This window comes from Acinonyx jubatus, chromosome B3 (genome assembly GCF_027475565.1).
Source record: "Acinonyx jubatus isolate Ajub_Pintada_27869175 chromosome B3, VMU_Ajub_asm_v1.0, whole genome shotgun sequence".
NCBI lineage: Eukaryota > Metazoa > Chordata > Mammalia > Carnivora > Felidae > Acinonyx > Acinonyx jubatus.
Window position 1 is genome coordinate 862,327 of NC_069386.1, and position 17,633 is coordinate 879,959.

Below are 17,633 nucleotides of genomic sequence, written 5' to 3' on the forward strand. Positions count from 1 at the left end.
GTGCATGCTCCCCTGTGGCAAATCCCAGACGGATAAAATAAAGGGAAGAGACTGGGTCTGTCATGACCTCTTTCCGGTGACATCCTTTCCTTCTTGGAAGTTCCTCTTGGCTTCTGATTTACTTCCTTTGCCCACATCCCTCGTCCCTCACTGGATGGCCCGACAGCCGCCTCAGCGCGAGGATCTGGGTCTCTGCTATTGTGCCCCTGTCACTTTGGGTGCGGAGTGCCGAGCCCGGCCGTGGGCCGGGAAAACCGTGGTCTTGCCTTCCAGTCATTTGGGGTCCAGCTGTTCTCACACGATGACAGGGAGGAGGAACCATCGGGGGATGAGGACTTGGAACAAATCCGTGTGGGTCTCCTCCTCCAGGCTCCCACGCCCCGGGTCAGGGACAGAGGCCTCCTCCTTCCAGGTGTCACCTCCCCTTCCTGCTGTGAAGCTTGGAGCCACCTCTGGTGAGAACCCTAACAACACGCACGTCTGCGAACCAGGAGGGAAGGGGGCCTGATTCCTACCCCAGCCTCCTGATCGCACGCGCCCGCGTGCCCATGTGGAGGGTGCACACGGTGTCTGCGTTCCAGAAGCACGAGGAGGTCACCGTGTGGGAACGCGGGGAGTGCACGCATCATGTGACAGTGTGTTCCGAAGGGAGGGGTCACGGGTTCTCGGCAGACGGAGAAGGGGAAGGCGTGGGACCTTTCTCCATCGTTCCAGCCCGAGATGGGGGGAAGGAAGCAGGCTGGGTGGCCTTGGTGCCCCAGCTGGACGGGCTCTTGGTGTCTCCCCGTCCTGCTGTCCCCGTGCTGCGGGCCGGCGGAGGGCCGGGTGTCGTCCAGAGACCAGAGACACACCGTCCCAGGAGGCACTGGTGCCAGGGAGTTTAAGTAAGTTTTCACAATTAAGTAAGTATGCACAACTAGGTATGGTAGTTAACTAGGTACAGTAGTTAACTTACATAGTAGTTAACTAGGTATGGTATTTAATTAGGTATAGTAGTTAACTAGGTATAGTAACTGGGTGTAGTAGTTAACTAGGTATAGTAACTGGGTGTAGTAGTTAACTACTTGTAGTTAACTAGGTGTAGTAGTTAACTTACGTAGTAGTTAACTTACATAGTAGTTAACTAGGTATGGTATTTAATTAGGTATAGTAGTTAACTAGGTATAGTAACTGGGTGTAGTAGTTAACTACTTGTAGTTAACTAGGTACAGTAGTTAACTTACATAGTAGTTAACTAGGTATGGTATTTAATTAGGTATAGTAGTTAACTAGGTATAGTAACTGGGTGTAGTAGTTAACTACTTGTAGTTAACTAGGTGTAGTAGTTAACTACTTGTAGTTAACTAGGTGTAGTAGTTAACTACTTGTAGTTAACTAGGTGTAGTAGTTAACTAGGTATGTAGATAACTAGGTGTAGTAGTTAAATAGGTGTAGTGGTTAACTAGGTGTAATGGTTAACTATGTATAGTAACTAGCTGTTGTAGTTAACTAGGTCTAGTAGTTAACTAGGTATGTAGTCAACTAGATATAGTAGTTAACTAGGTATAGTAGTTAACTAGGTATGTAGTCAACTAGATATAGTGGTTAACTAGGGGTAGTGGTTAAGTAGGTATGTAGATAGCTAGATATAGTAGTTAAGTAGGTGTAGTGGTGAACTAGGTGTAGTGGTTAGCTATGTATAGTAACTAGTTGTCGTAGTTAACTAGGTGTAGTAGTTAACTACGTATGTACTTAACTAGGTATAGTAGTTAACTAGGTATGTAGTCAACTAGATATAGTGGTTAACTAGGGGTAGTGGTTACGCAGGTGTAGTAGTTAACTAGGTGTAGTAGTTAACTAGGTGTAGTAGTTAGGTATGTACTGAACTAGGTATAGTAGTTAAGTAGGTATGTAGTCAACTAGATATAGTGGTTAACTAGGGGTAGTGATTAACTATGTATAGTGACTAGTTGTCGTAGTTAGCTAGGTGTAGTAGTTAACTGGGTATGTACTTCACTAAGTGTAGTGGTTAACTAGGTCTAGTAGCCCTTGAAGTGATTACACCACAATAACCAGGTGTTTCCGTTCTCTTATCTTCTATTTTCACACAACTCTGACTAGATTTCTTTGTGTGAGTAGGGACATTCACTCTAAAGTTTGATGGCAATTTTATTATTCTGGGAGAAAGACCAATTCGAGCCTGCCTCGCCTCTCAGGGGGTCAGCGGACCTTTCCTACAAAGGGCGGGATAGTAGGGGCTTTAGGCGCGGCGGGCGGGCGCATGGTGGCCGTGAACTCTGCAGTGTGAGAGCCGCTCTGGATGAGGCCTCCTCACCCAGCCCCACCGCGCCCAGCGGGGCCACCGTCTTCCGGGAACAAAGCGCGCTCCGCGTGGCCCCACACGTGGCCACGAGCAGCACGGGCCGGCAGGCAGAGGCTGCAGGGGGCCAAGGCCGCAGGGGAAGGGACGGCGGCAGGTGCCAATGCGGTGTTCGCAGGTGTGCGGGGCAGCCCTGTGCCGGGGGAGAGCGGAGGGTGGGGCCGTGGGAAGTGAGTCTCCAGACAGAGGTGGTGGGACGCCTTCCTCCTGCCAGACCCTCCGCTCACTCCCTGTGGATCTTCCGCATCCCACGAGCACACCTGGATGCCTGCAGCTTCCCTGCGGAGGCGAGCCCACCCCAGGGTACCAGCCGATGGGACGTCCTCCCTATGTCCAAGGTCCGGCGGCCACTCTTGGAGATGAGGGGCGACCCGGGTCCTTCTGGAACTCAGAGCCAGACCCAGCCTTGCCCCCGCATCTGCGTTTTCGTGCATCGTTGCAAGAAGGGGCCTGCCTCGGTCCCTGGTTTGCTTTCTGGAAATAGGGTCTGCCCGGAACTGGGCAGGACCCCAGCTACACGCCCAGGCGCTACTGCCCGAGTCCCCGCCTCCTAGCTCGGGTCCCACCCAGAGCTGCCACCATCTCACCCCCTCCCGACCCCACGGTTCCACGCTCTTCCACCATCACAGGAGCATCATCTGGTCCAGGAAGTCCAGGGCCACCCCCTGGACAGAGCCCCTGGGGGCTCAGGGCTCCACCAGCCACTGTGACACTCAACTCTGGGGCCCATGGCCGGCCCTGCAGGCCCCGAGTCCTCCCGACCTGAGTCCTCCTCCCCGAGTCCTCCTGAGTCCTCCCAACCCGAGTCCTCCCGACCCGAGCCCTCCTTCCCGAGTCCTCCCGACCCGAGTGCTCCCTACCCGAGTGCTCCTGACCCGAGTCCTCCCGACCTGAGTCCTCCTGACCCGAGTCCTCCTTCCCGAGGCCCCCTGACCCGAGGCCTCCCGACCCAAGTCATCCCGACCCGAGTCCTCCTTCCCGAACCTGTGAGTGAGTGGCTGCGTTTCTCACACTATTGGGAGAGCCCAGGGGTTATGTGCACAACCACGCCTCACATGGCCACAGCTTTGGGCCCCGTCCGCCGGGTGTGTGGGCTTCCGCCCTCGTTAGAGGTTGCTTTGCTCTTTTGTGCCTCCCTGGACGTTCCCAGGGAGGGTGTGTTGGGCCGGTTTGGGTCTCGGCTTCTGCTGTTTCCTGCTGGCCTCTGTCCCTCTCCATAGGCCTGTGTGTCCACAGATGTCCCTCAGGCCACAGCATGCCCGGGGTGGGAAGCAGGAGAGGGGACGTATTTCTTATGACGGGGACTCCTCGTTTCCCAGGTGGTGCAGAAACCAGTCTGTACGTGCCGATGGGACGTTCTGAAGCACTCGGGGCAACGTCCCAGCGCAGCGCTCCCCGCCTGTCTCAGCCCGCCCCGGGCGGTGGGGCCCCGCCAGCGCCTCCGTGAGAGCCTAGTGACTCTGACTCCCTGGAATCCGGGGCCCGGGAACGCTCGCTCCCTGCAACAGGGAGAGGACTGAGAACACGGCGGAACAGGTGCAGCCGCTTCCGGAAGCCCAGGGGGCCTCCCTTCGAGGAGCTTTCTGCACAGAACCCTGGCTGAATGTTCCAGGCCGAGTCTCCTCCCACCAGGCCCCGCTTGCCTGTTGGTAGAGGTGCCTCTCACACGGGGCATGGATGGTGTCTTCCCCCGCTCAGCCTCAGAATGCCTGTCACCAAATCTACACTCACACAGCTTCTCGAGAATCCACAAGCCCGGGGCAGCGCGAAGCCGCGTGTGGAAATAACCGAGTGTGCGGGGCAGAGGCTGACCCAGCCGCGAGCCGTGCGGGAACTTGACTCACAGAGCAGCTAGCTTCTTAACGAAAAGCAGCGGTTTTCAGCTGGGAGATCGGGAGCTCTTGGGGGAGGGTGGCCTGGGAACGGGCCTTTTCCAAAGCTCCCAGGTGATCCGCGTGGTCTGAGAACCACTGCTTTGAAGCGTCGACATCGAGGTGGCCGGTCGTGTCTGTCTGGAGAGGCCGGGTCGTGCTGCGGCAGCTAATTTGTCCCAGATCACAGCAGAGGGCTTTTGGCCACGCTGCCCGTGGCTTTTGGCCACGCTGCCCCACGCGGGAGGCGAGCAGCGGTGCCTCCTTCTTCTGAGAGGGCTCCATGTTGGCACAGGGCCTCCTTGGCTGCAGGGGACGGCGCCCCAAAGTCACGCCAGGCTCTTCTGTGTTTGGGGCCAGAAGTGGCCTGTGTTATTCCCCGGCGGCCCCCACAGAGCTGGTCAGGCAGCTCCCCCCCACCCCTGTGGCAGGGAAGCTGGGGGCCGGGCAGGGGGCTGGGGTGTTGACAAGCAGCCCCTTGGAGTTCAGGCCCCCGTCACCCCCTCAGGGGCCCAGAGCTGCGTGCCATGTGGTAACTTACTGGCTTCCTCACGTTCCGCTGAAGTTTCACGAAACTGGGTGTTTTTACTGTGGTCGCTTATGTGTCCGGCCTGTCATCTCAGGACCTGCCACCAACTTGTGGTGTTGTGCCGTCCTCGGGTCAGGGCCACGGCCTGGCGGGGACACTCTTCAGTCCAAGTCCCTCTCCCCACTTTTCACAGCTGCCTTTTTCTCCCCCATGCGTTTATTTCCCCCAAAATTGCCAGTGAAAAACTGTTACAGAATTTGATTATGATTTTTCCTGGGATTGGGCATCTTTATTTTGTTTGTTAAAAAAATTTTTTTAATGTTTGAGTGAGAGGGAGACAGAGTGCAAACGGGAGGGGCAGGGAGAGAGGGAGACACAGAATCCGAAGCAGATTCCGGGCTCTGAGCTGTCGGCACAGAGCCCGACGCGGGGCTCAAACTCACAAACTGTGAGATCATGACCCGAGCCGAAGTCAGACGCTTAACCGACTGAGCTACTCAGGCGCCCCAGGATTGGACATCTTTATAATTTTATCTCTGCCTCAAGAAAATGCTCTGTAATTCTAATTATTAAAATCTTCTGTGAGTCCCGGTGTTTGTTACCACTGTGTTCTTGTAGGTATCACACGTGTCGTATTAAATGTATTCTCAAATATATAAAATATATATACATGTGCACAGCCGTGTGTGTCTATATGCTCATGTTTGTATAAACTGTGTGCAGGCTATTTTCCATTCACAATTCAAACTGCGATGTTTATTACGTTTAATGTCGGGGTTTGGGGATAGAAATCATTATTGTATTAGGAAAATATTCTTATTTCAGTTCACAGAATACTTTTTTTGTAATAGGGGATGCTGGATTTTATAAAGTCCCCTTTGCCGATATGATTATATGCATTTCCCTCCTTTTTTGTCCCTTTCTTTTATACCCTGTTTTTGTCCTGTAGATGTGACACTAATGATTTTTCCAGCACTACACTAACTCTGGAGGAATAAGGGCAGAACTGTTGGCTTGGCGTCTGACAGCCTTTAATGACTGAGTCTGAACGGACGTTTGCAGTCCTGTGTCCCACCACCCCCGTCCCCGTCAGCACATCTCCCCAAATACACAAAACTTTCTGGAATCTCTGTGCTATTCACTGCCTGGGATCAGGACTCTTATCTTCAGGATGGGGACCCCTAAGCACTCTTCAGAGTGAGGGTGACCGGATGCCCCCCTCGCCTGGGACACTTCTGGTTTGCACCTGTTGCCCAGGGAACTCACCACCCTCCCAAGTGTCATCGCCTGGGTGGGGCAGTGAGTTGTACGGTCACCCTCTCCTAGACAATTGTCCCTGCTCCGAAAGTGTTGACTCCCTCCCTCTGTGCCCCTGCACCTTCCTGGGCACACTCACACTGTGGCATTTATGACACTGTATGCCCCCACCCCCCACCCCGGCGGCTCCGGGCTGGTGCCCACAGGTGCTCAGTGCACTGGCCAGGGTGGTTGGTTGAGTGAATGAATGAATAAACGAATGACCTCCTTTTCAAAAAACAAGGGTGGCTCTCCTTCCACAGCACGTCCCCCCATAGTAGATGCCCTCTGAGGGTCTCTGATGGGCGTGCTGCTGGCAGGCTGGCACCAGTGACTGTATGACGTGGAGAGGCGGGACGGACCCGGGAGGGCCCCCCACAGGAAGCTGGCTTCGTTGGGGCCGCTGGGAAGTTCCGACAGCGGGCATGACCTGACAGAGGAGGAGGAAGGGTGGAGGCGAGACAAGGAGGGAGGTGGGGGCTGGAGAGAGAGGGGGGTGGAGGAGGCAAGGAGGTCGTGGCCGCCCCAGAGCTGGGCTGTGCCCTCTCTCTGCTCGCACCGCTATTTTGGGGGTGCTAACTTCTTGGCGCTTTGGGGAAACTCCGCAGGCGTATTCACCTGCCTCAGATGTCTCGGGCCTGTGATTGTGGAACCGGGTCACATTCCTCTCAACCGCCCTAGAATAGAACAAACCTGTGCTGTCTTTGATGCAGAAATAACACCCCCCAACCAAGGGGTCCGGAGGCCCCGTTCCTGCAGGTCCTTGGGCTGCAGTCGCTGGCACGCTCAGAGGGCAGCTAGGTCAAGGCCATGCACCCTGGTCCCTCCTTCCTCTGCTCCTTGCTGCCTCTGGTGCCCGTGACAGGTGCTCCCACTGCCCTGGTCTCCGGGGAGAAGGACTCTGTCCCCCCTTGGCTCTCAGGCCCGCCTCTCATGTTTCTTTTTTTTTTCTCTTTTCTTTTACGTTATTCATTTTTGGATAGAGAGAGATGGAGCGTGAGTAGGGGAGGGGCAGAGAGAGAGAGAGGGAGACACAGAATCCGAAACGGGCTCCAGGCTCTGAGCTGTCAGCACAGAGCCCGACGCGGGGCTCGAACTCACAGACCGCGAGATCATGACCTGAGCCGAAGTCGGACGCCCGACCGACTGAGCCACCCAGGCGCCCCGACTGCCCCTCATGTTTCTACAGCATGGCAGACCCCAGCCCCGTCTTTAATTAAGCTTCACTGAGAGTCGAGAGAGAATGACGGGCACAGCCCCGTGGGGAGGTCACAACGATGCCTGTTTAGGGTCCTTTTGGGGGGACCTCGCAGTCCGGCCCCTCCCGCGGGCACTCAGCAGGGGCCCCTCAGCTTACCGTCCCGTCCCCACGGCCACGTGGCAGTCCTCTCTCCCCCCAGAGCGGTCTCCGGGGCCCGTGTTAGTCTCCTGAGGGCTGTGACAAGCGACCACAGACCAGGTGGCGTAAAACACGGATGTCTACTCCCACGGCTCTGAAGGCCAGAGGTTCAAAGTCAGGGGTGAGCCGGCTGGCTCCTTCTGGAGGCCGTGAGGGAGTCTGCTCCCTGCTCCTCTCCTGGCTGCTGGACGCCCTGGACGCCCCTGGGGCCTATACCTGCTTCCTTCCAACCTCGGCCTCTGTCTTCATTCAGCCTTTTCCCCCTGCGTCTCTGGATCTCTAACCATCCTCGTCTTACTCTGATATGGGCCCGGTCGCTAGGTTCAGACCCTATTTCCAATTAAGGTCACCCCCGCAGATACCAAGGGTTTGGACTCGGACGGGTCGTCTGGAGGCCGCGGTTCAGCCCGCCATGGACGCTCACTTCCTGTTTCAGGATGGGCACCTTCCGGGATGAAGAACCATTAATTCTTGACCTCCTGCAGGTGCAGTCCTGCCCCCTGACCCCACATGGCGCACACGAGTCCCATATCCGTCCTTGTCGGATACTGTCCGTCAGAGGGGCAGCTGGGAGCTGCCGGTGGGTGGTGGTGCTCTGACCACTAGGGGGCAGCACACGCCATACCCGAGGGCCATGAGGCACTAGCGGCGCGGGTGGGGACACAGCCCTGCTAGCAGGGGTCATTGGCCTCACCTCGTAATAGCAGCTGAGCCGGGGACAGGGCCGGGGGCTCCGCGAACCGGGGGCCTCTGTAGGAGGAAGTGCGCGCCCCAAGGCCAGAGCCTGCTAAGAGCCAGGTGCCGACTGCAGAATTAGAAGATGTACAGCTGTGTGAACCGGATCGTTTCGAGCTCTGTCTTCCTTTCCTAAGGACTGGACGTCGAGAACCTCTGTTCTCCGCTAAGAAGTCCTGGGCCTCCTTGACCAAGGCCACAAAGAGGTCTGGAGATGTGGCTATTATTGTTATTATTAGTTAATGTTTTATTTTTGACAGAGAGAGAGAGACCATGAGCAGGGGAGGGGCAGAGAGAGAGAGAGAGAGAGAGAGAGAGAGAATCCAAAGCAGGCTCCAGGCTCCACGCTGTCAGCACAGAGCCCGATGTGGGGCTTGAACCCATGAACTGTGAGATCATGACTTGAGTCGAAGTCAGAGGCTCAGCTGACTGAGCCCCCCAGGAGCCCCTGGAGATCAGGCCGTTATTTGAATGATTATCATCAGAAAAAATGTCTGCTAGGCCTAAACTGTGTAGATAATTCCTCTTCGAGTTGTGTTTTCTTCGCCATCTAGACACACGGGCTGAGAAAGGGCTGGGTACTTCTAAGTTTCTGCAAGGTCTGTGGGAGAGTTGAAATGTCGGAACATGTTTTTCTTTGGTTGTGAACTTAGCCCGTGGCCTTGGGAGGGACCTGCCAGTTGATTAAGCGCCTTGAGAGCCACGTGGCACAGAGGGTCCAGCCCCGAGCGCGGGCGTCCAGAGGACAGAGCTCCGGGCAACATTCTCCTCTGACGGCTTTAGACGCCCCACTGGGGAAGCCAGGGGCTGAACCTGGCCGACCCCTAGAGACCCCACAGCTGTAAAACTTGATGACGTGTGACCCCTATTCCTGAAGGTCTTACTCTAAGATCCCTTGATTCTAGAATTCCTTCTGAAAGAATTTAGAATTCCTTATCCCCCTCTTGGTTCCAGATAGAAATGGGGGCTTGGGATCACAGATTGTATTCTTGGCAAAAGGGGTTTACAATGGCAGGAGATGGTCTTAGGCTGGGAGCTTCCTAAAAGACACTCTTTAAAAAATTTTTTTTAATGTTTATTTATTTTTGAGAGAGAGAGGGAGAGTGTTTGTACGAGAGCGCTCACATCATGAGTAGGGGTGAGGTGGAGAGAGAAGGGAACAGAGGATCCAAAGCGGGCTCCAAGCACTGGGTTGACAGCCTGGTGCGGGGCTTGAACTCATGAACTGAGAGATCATGACCTGAGCCAAAGTCGAGCTACCTGGGTGCCCCCGAAAGGGTGCTCTTAGACAAGGTTGATTACAAGTGATTTATCTAGAAGGCTGACTGGGGAACACAGAGAAGAGAAGGAGACCAGTAGAGAGGGTGTGGACAGGTGGATCCCACTAGACGCCCCCGAGGGAGTGTATCCCAGAGCCTTACCCCGACGGTGGGGCGGCGGGGGGCAGCTTCCCCCTCACGTCTAGCTCGCAGTCTGCACAGGCCCAGGAGCTCCCTCCGGCCAGCACAGCAGCCATGCGCAGCCGGGGGCACACGCAGGACCCTGATGGCATCCCCACTGCCGTGCTGCGTGGGGCACGGCTCTGGTGTCCTGCTTGCTCACGTGCACAGGAGCTCTCTCGTGTATGCCTCCAGATATTTGTGCCGGCTCTGGAGGGTTCCCACGTCCCTCACTCGCCACTCAGGGCCCTCAGAGAGGGCCCCGTCCTCAAGGGGACACAGGGCCAACAGTAACTGCAGCGGGGTGTGGGGAAACGAGGCCGGGAGAGAGAGGGGCGCACGTGGGGCTGAGCCCGGGCGGAGCAGGGCGCCCCCTGTGACCGTCGGGGGGCGTGCTCACCTCCCAGCCTCCCGGGGCCATTTCAATACCAGTTACCTCCTGTCTTTTCTTACACACCCAAGCCCTGAGTGAGGACCAAATCCTAACCAGTTTGGTTTGGGGACCGTGGCTCTGTTTCCGAGCCCCTGTTCATCTGTCCGACCACATCAGCGGGGCCGCTCAGCGCGCCTGCCCCCCACTCCCCACGGCCGCGGCTCCGGGGCGTCAGCTCGGCTCACACGGTGCTTCCAGGTGGGCGTCAGAGGAGCAGAGAGGAGCGGGGTTCGGGCAGGGGCCGCGGCTGGTTCTTGACCTGCTGGGTGCAGCGGTGAGGCCGCTCCCAGGGGCGGCTCTGCGAGGTCGCTGCGGGCCAGGCCCGGATCGCGTCCGCTGCGCTGCCCCATCCAGCAAATGCAGGCACGGAGCCCGTTCTGGGCGTCGCCTGCCCGCTGCCACTGCTGTTCTCTGAGGCCCGGGCCGGGCCGTCCCGAAGCAGATGAGCAGAGCCCGGGGCATGTTTCTGGGGCCAAAGCAAACAGCCGGTGTCTCAGCTGAGCACATTCCTGAGCTCATTAAACTGGGTGAAGTGAGCCCAACCGGATGGAGGCCGGGAGGACACAGGGGTCACGGCCCCGGAGCATGGCGGGCAGGGCAGCCGAGTCTGGGCAGGGGCTGGCCGGTGTCCCTCTCCCTCCCCACCTGTCCTGATTCGGTCCCTTCCACCACCCGTCGGACACCCAGCCAGGGGGCGTGTGTGTCTGTGCGGGCGCTTGGCTGGCTGGGGGTCGCCGTCAGCGCTGCCCGCGAGGAACTTGCTCACAGACAGGCTGTGGCGGAACCAGTCAGTCGGCAGGAAGGGATTATGTGCGATGCAAAGTGGATGTGACAGACCGTCCGGCCAGAGAACCGGAAAGATGGGGGTTTCGTAACCCACGGGGGCCCCGCAAGGCCAGAGAGGCCTGGCCGAAAGCCCGGGTCGGGTCCGCGGGGGAGCCGTTTGGACGGGCGTTCACGAAAGATGGGCCGGGCGTGGTTCAGCTTCTCAGGACTCACTCTGCTCCCCCTTCGAGCCTCCTTGGCCGTGACCGTCCCCCCGCCTCCGAGCTAACGAGCAGGAAATTGCTTCAAGAGTCACGCACGACCTGGCGTCTTCGTGAGAGGTGTTGACCCGCTCGCTTGTGCCCTCGGAGAGGCCCGGTGGTGCAGGAGAAATGAAACAGGGCCGACATCTGGGGTGTAATTCTGACCAGCTGTGAAACGTCGGACACGTTACCTAACGTTTCTGAATGGGTTTTCTTCTGTAGAGAGTCGAACTGATCGCTAAGAAAATGTACTGAATCAGAGGTGGGCACACCCAAGTCCGCTAATAAATACACGAAGTGGCCGTTAGAAGGACGTATTCAGAGCTGCAGGGACAGGCCCGTTGGTGGCTTTAGAACATGTTTTGGTAAAAAGCCTTGAAGACACAGCAAAAGCAAACAGGAGAGTCTGGAGGGCGATGCAGCTCTGGGGCCACAGAGCGAGTGAGCCGAGGGGACGGCCTGGGTTCCAGCACGTGGTCCAGCCATGAGCAGGCGGCCCCCCCCGGGCCCCCAGAGAGGGCCCCTGATGTTTCAGTCCCTACCGGGCGGGGCAGCCGGGGCAGGAGGGTGGGAGTGAGTCTGGGGGCGCACACGCCTGGTGTTTCTCCTTCTGGCGCAGCCGGGACCTCGTAAGTTGTAAAGTGTTGCCGCGGGACGGGGGTCCCCTTCTCTGCTCGCCGGCCTTGCTGTCTGCGAGGGGCCTTGGGATGGAGAACGGAGCTCATCTCACTCTGTGTCCCTGACTGCTTCTCATGACCCTTGCTGCGCCCAGGAGGGGCAAGCCCACCCGAGTACACGTGCTCAGGAGTGTGCATGATGTGTGAGGAACCCTGAGCTCAGCATCGGGCCCGTGGGTGCTACCCGGATGTAGTTGTTTGGAGAACGTGTTGTTTAAATTAAAGAAAAGGGCACCGTCTCCACTGCCATGGGATGGCTTCAAGCTCTTACCCCCTCACCCCCCTCATCTGCCCTGATGGTCCCCGACACCCTCCTCTTTCCAGACCTCCTTGATCCTTGTCGCCGTGTCATGTGACTTCCCTGGTGCTTCCCTGGTGGGACCCACACTAAAGGAGCCGATGTCCAGCGTGCTGTGACCGGCCTGACAGTGTGCTTCCAGCCTCAGTGCACACGGCCATCTGGGGCTGTCCTGGACAATTGTCCAAGGATGGTTTGGGCCCTCGGGAGGAGGTGACTGGGCCCCGCAGGTCAGCGGTTGGCCAGCTACAGTGTCCCCCTCCTCCGCCTCTTGATCCTCCTAGCTCCCGTTGGAAGACACCTGCTTTCTGGTCTGCATCGTAGGCGTGTTGTGGTCCAGGGTCAAGGACCAGAGGGCTGGAACCTTGGGACTGTGGCTGAGTTGCAACCTGGGCTGTGCTTTCCCACGGGTAAAGCAAGAAGGTTGGGCCAAGTAAGAACAGGCGTGTGGTCACCGTACAGACCAGCTTCCCCAAGAGGGTGGTCTGCGGGACGCTGACCTATGTCAGGTCAGGGTCAGGGAGCTCAGACCACCTCAGATCAAGGTGCTCCTCCCTCCCACACACCTGGACTCCTTGAGCATTGAGCGCTCACCTCCTTGATCCTGGGACTGGTGCCATCGTCCCACCGGCTGGAGCCCTGATTGCACCGTTTTTCTGAGCCCCGGACCTTTGACAGAGCGGGAGGGCTGCAGCTGTTATCAACCGCTCTTGCCGAATAAGGAGTTGGTTTCCGGAGCCCTGTGGGTCATCGGTGCCCTCTCTATGGGGTGCAGGTGGGACAGGAGCTGGTCTGTAGGGCTGGACCCCAGGGAGTCCCTCCAAGAGGACTGGTGCAGCTTCTTTGGGAACATGAGCAGGAATAGCTGCCACCTGGTGGCAAGGTCAAGGTCAAGGTCACTGTCCGTGCTTGTGTTATCCTGTTAATGACATCAGCTGCCCGTCTCTTCAGTTCTCTGTGCCTGTGGCCTTCTGTAGCTCACCTCGGGTCACCTTGACCCCAGCCCTGTGAGGTAGGGGAGTGGGGATCGCTGCGGCCTTCGTGTGGATGCGGAAGGGAGGCTCTCAGAGGCCGGGGGACTGACATAGAGCCAGTGAATGGCACAGTCAGGACTTAAGTCCAGGCCACGTAGCCTTACACCGTTCACCTGTTTAATCTGCACGGCCACACCGTGAGGTAGCTGTTAAGACCCCCCTTTGCAGAAGCAGCAGCTGCGATTCAGAGAGTTTGTGAGATCTGCTAAAGGCTGTGTGCCCTGGACTGGGCCCTCGGTACCAGCACAGTGCTTTCTAGTCCTTTCCGCACTTTATTCTCAGAGGGGCCTGGGAGTTAGGCGGTGCTGTCTGTTTCAGGGATCAGGGGCTCGGAGAGATTCAGCAGTTTGCTCCAGATTAGACAACGAGGAGGTGACCCAGCAGCCGGTGAGCAAAGCGGGCGTCTTTACACAGCGCCGCACTCCACAGGCATCCGTCCCTGAGCTCGCCGCGCTCTTTGGGTTTGCCCTGAGGCAGAGAACAGCGTTCAGGTCTCTGCAACGGAAGCCGTGTCGCTGGGTTTTGGTTTCCAAAACCTCTGCACGGGTCAGTGTGGACGGTCAACAGTCAAGAGGGAGGAATCTGACGTGGCGGGGCAGGGACGGCTCCCCGCTAGACCCGAACCGCACCCCGACGGGTCGGTCAAGGCCCCATCGCCCCATCCCGGTGCACAGGTCCAGTCCAGCCCGGCAGATCTGGGCGGGTGGGCCCTGGCCTGGGGCCCGCACCTCTGGAGGACCAATCGCGGCCGGGGGCGGGGACTCCGCCAGGGGCTTTATGAATGGCACGTGGGTGTGGCGGACAGACAGAGTCCCCCAGGAGTGGAGCGCGCGGGGCCTGCCCCAGACCCGTAAGGAGCTTTTGGGTAAAGACTTTGCTCACTTTGGTTTATTTATTAATTTCAATATTTAAACTAGGTTAAAAATTTAATCTGCTTTTTAAAAAATGCGAGGAATTCGCTACTGTGCCTAGCATGTCTCAGTCTCTGTGTGCAGGAACGTGAACGTCCGGCCAGATGTCCCGAGGGGAGGCAGAAACGCAGGCGGAGCACCGCCCTCCCCCCCCCAGGCCGGGTGCGGGAGGGAGGGGCCGCCGGAAGTCAGCCGCGCTCTCAGTCGTCCTGCAGACTTCGTCACCCTCTCTGCCCGCCAGTCACATCCCCTTGTCACTTCTCCAGCCAGCTTTGTGACTCTAAGTGTTGGACGGAGAACTGATGAGGGTAGGTGGTTGTCACAGCCTGCGGAGCCGCGAGGGTCACCCGCTCTGGAGGCGCCCGGACCCGGCGGCCCGGGACCCGGTCCGCGCTGCCCGCCGAGGATGCCAGGGCAGCTTTTGCGTTTTGTGCTCAGTGAGTGCCCCCCTTCGCTTCTTCCAGACGTGCCCTGTGCCGCTGGGGCCGGGGTCCCTGCGTGATGAGAACTCCTGTGGGTGCCTGTCTCTAGTATCTGCTGGGAGGTGAGGGAAGAGACCACACGGGTTTGGGAGTTGAGGCAATCTTGGAGAAAACAAAGCGAGAGCAGGAATTTCCATGTGATCCCAGTGAAGGTGCCCCCCACCCCCCCAGACATTCCCAGCGGCCGGCAGATGTCAGACTCCGTGCCTAGGGACCGAATGTGAACGCGGAACGTGTCAGGGCAATAACCAAACTTCTTTTCTTTCTGCCCCACTAAAAACGGTTGCCTATCATGTTGCTGATTCCGTGCGACCCTTTAAATTCATAATGGCTTATATTAAAGCAAATTCCGTACGTTTCCGTTGAACTGGCAAATGGTGGGGACCGAGGGACACACACACACGTGGAAAGCAAGACAAAACAGCGGATTCACGTTCCGAGAAGCACAAACGCCTCTACTCGGAGGGACGTGTATCCAGATTAGCACACGAGGGTTCATGTCCCAGCCCAACAGGTAACCAGCACCTTTATCTTTTTTTTTTTTTTTTGGCTGTGATTAAGTATCATGATTTTCCTTAAAGAGGAAATAGAGTTTGAAAGTTGGATAAGCATGTGACCTCCTAACAGTGGCTCTCAGGCTTAGCTGCACGCCGGAAAGAGCCGGGCGTTTTGAACCACCTCACGGGCCCCGGCTACGTCAGAGTCTCTGGCAGGCCGTCGGCCTGGGTCTGAGTCGGTTGGGAACGCACCAGCAGGACGTGAACCGAGGCCCGTGGCGTGGCGGTCACGTGGGGGCCTCCCGGCTCCGACCCGGTGCTGTCCGCCCTGGCCGCCCGATAGTGATACCAGGGGCTCAGAGATTTGTCCTAGTCCCTGCAGGGAGGAAACGCTGTGCCCGGCTGAGCCCTCACCCCCCGCCCAGACTCTACATACGCCTTTAACCCTTTTATGCTCCTTTCCTCCTCAGTAGCGTAGAACCTGGCACAGCCGGGGGCAAACGCCTCCTCCAGCCCCTCCGGCTCTAGGTGACCCGGCCCCTGAAGGTCTCCTCCCTGGGTCCCGGCTCGAGGAAAGCCGCTCAGGAGGCCTCGAGGTGAACGGGCCGTGGGTGCCGGGAGGCACAGAGGGTCAGTGGGGCCTCCGTCACCTCCTCTGGACGGAGAGAGGCCGGTGAGGGGCGGGCTGGACGGTTTGACGGCCGAGCACCAGGAGACTGAGAGCTGCCCGTCCCCCGCGGGGTCCTGGGACGCTGGAAGTGGCCGGCGGTCGCCTGGCTTATGGCCTCAGGACGACAGCCGAAACAGAGCAGATGGTTCTCCAAAGGTTTGGTCTGTTTTCACAGCCCTGCCTGGCTCTGTCTGTGGGCGGTGGGCATGCTCCCAATTTGGTTTTGCTTTTTGGATCGGCCCAAAGACAGACGTAAGGAAAGATAGAAAAATACCTTGTATTGTCCCTCGGAGTGAGGAACGCTAATGATTAAAAGTACAGCTCACTTTTGTTTAGGTCTTACCGGGAAATCTCTGTGCAGAGACCTTTACCTTTAAACGTTAGTAACTTTTCAATTTGCTTTTGTATTAAATCACTTAATTATCATTCCGACAGTCAGCTAGGGACCACTACCAGTCGCCTCCAGTTTATGGTCGGGGATACTGGGGTCCAAAGAGGTTAGGTGACAGGCCCCGATCGCACAATAGGGCGGCGGGTCGGGACTTGAACCCCGGGCCTGTCTGACTCCCGCTCACCCACCCCTGACCTCAGGTGCGCGGTGGGGGCGGGCCCAGGGGGGTTGCACCTGTTCACCTATGAGACATCAGTCGATGCCCCCAAACCTCCTGAGAGGCAGGTTTTAGGGCCAGTCACATTGGGCATTTGGGGACACTGATCCAGAGCAGGGACCCGCCCAGTGACCTGCCACGGCCGGGCAGCGGAAGGGTGGGGGCTGAGTCCACCTTTGCCGGGTCCGAGGCCCAGGTTCCTCCTCCAGCTCACGACACGTCCTTGCTGAGCGAAAGCCCCCGGACCTGACAAGCTCGCAGGGCCAACCCCTCCCGACCCAAAACAGCCTTTAGAGATTCCAGCTGGTGAACCGCCTCCCCGGGGGGGGGGGGGGGCGCGGGAGGAGCAGAGGGCTTCCGTGGACAAGTCCCACGCTCTGGAACACGGCCCTGCACGTGTCCACCTTCCGCGCCCAGACTGTGCCAGCGACGGCACAATGAACATCTCACGGCAGGTCTGGAAGGCGACCTCGGCCAAAGGTGGGGAGGACCCCGGGTGGCGATTCAAGAGATCTGGTTCCAGCCCACGTGTCCTCCCTCTCGAGGGGAAGACGCGCGTCCCTCCTGTCCCCGCGCGGCCGTCCCCGGGCCTGGGTGCCTCCCCTCGGCCTCCGTGCCTGGGGGCAGGGACGGGAGGGGCCCCGTGCGTGAGCTGTCTGCAGAGACCCAGCTGGGCGAGCAGGTGCCCCCCACTCCCCCTTTCTGCTCTGGGCTACTGCCTGATTGCCCCTGAAAGGAAGGCTTACTTGTGGCGGGAAACCCCTGAGGCAGCGGATTTCGGAGTGAGTAAGCAATTCCAGGGCATTAAGGGGAATACAGGCCTGTCTGCGGCCCCCAAAGCTGCCGGGTTAGACCAAAGAGGGAGAGGAAGCCTGGGTTTTCTCAGGGGCCAGGCACGCAGCCCCCAGATTAAGTCCCTGTGGAGGAATGTCTTCATCTTTATGGATGCAGGAGGAATCCGGTGTTTCGTGAATGGAATGGGGGCAGCAAAGCCAGATTCAGGAAATTCCCTTCGTCCTGGGCGTGGGGTCCAAGCAGCTGAGACCGGAGGCCCCTCCCGCCTCTGCAGCCCTCACCCCTGCGACCTCCAGGTGAACTTGCTGGGTTTGGATTTGTGTGGAGGACCCCGCCATCTCCGTGACGACGGCTCACCGCGGCCAGGGGAGGGTACCGTAGAAGCAGCAGCCGTCGCTGCCGTTCAGCGACAGTGTCCACGCACTCTGCCTAATTCGGTGTTGAACGGGTTTCCAGGTGAAGAAGCCGAAGTCCCCCCAGGTCTCTGTGTCCCCAGAGCCCAGCCGGTGAGGCGCAGCCAGGGGCCCAGCTGGCCATGCGGTGCTGGGAGGCCTTCCCCGGCCACCTCTGAC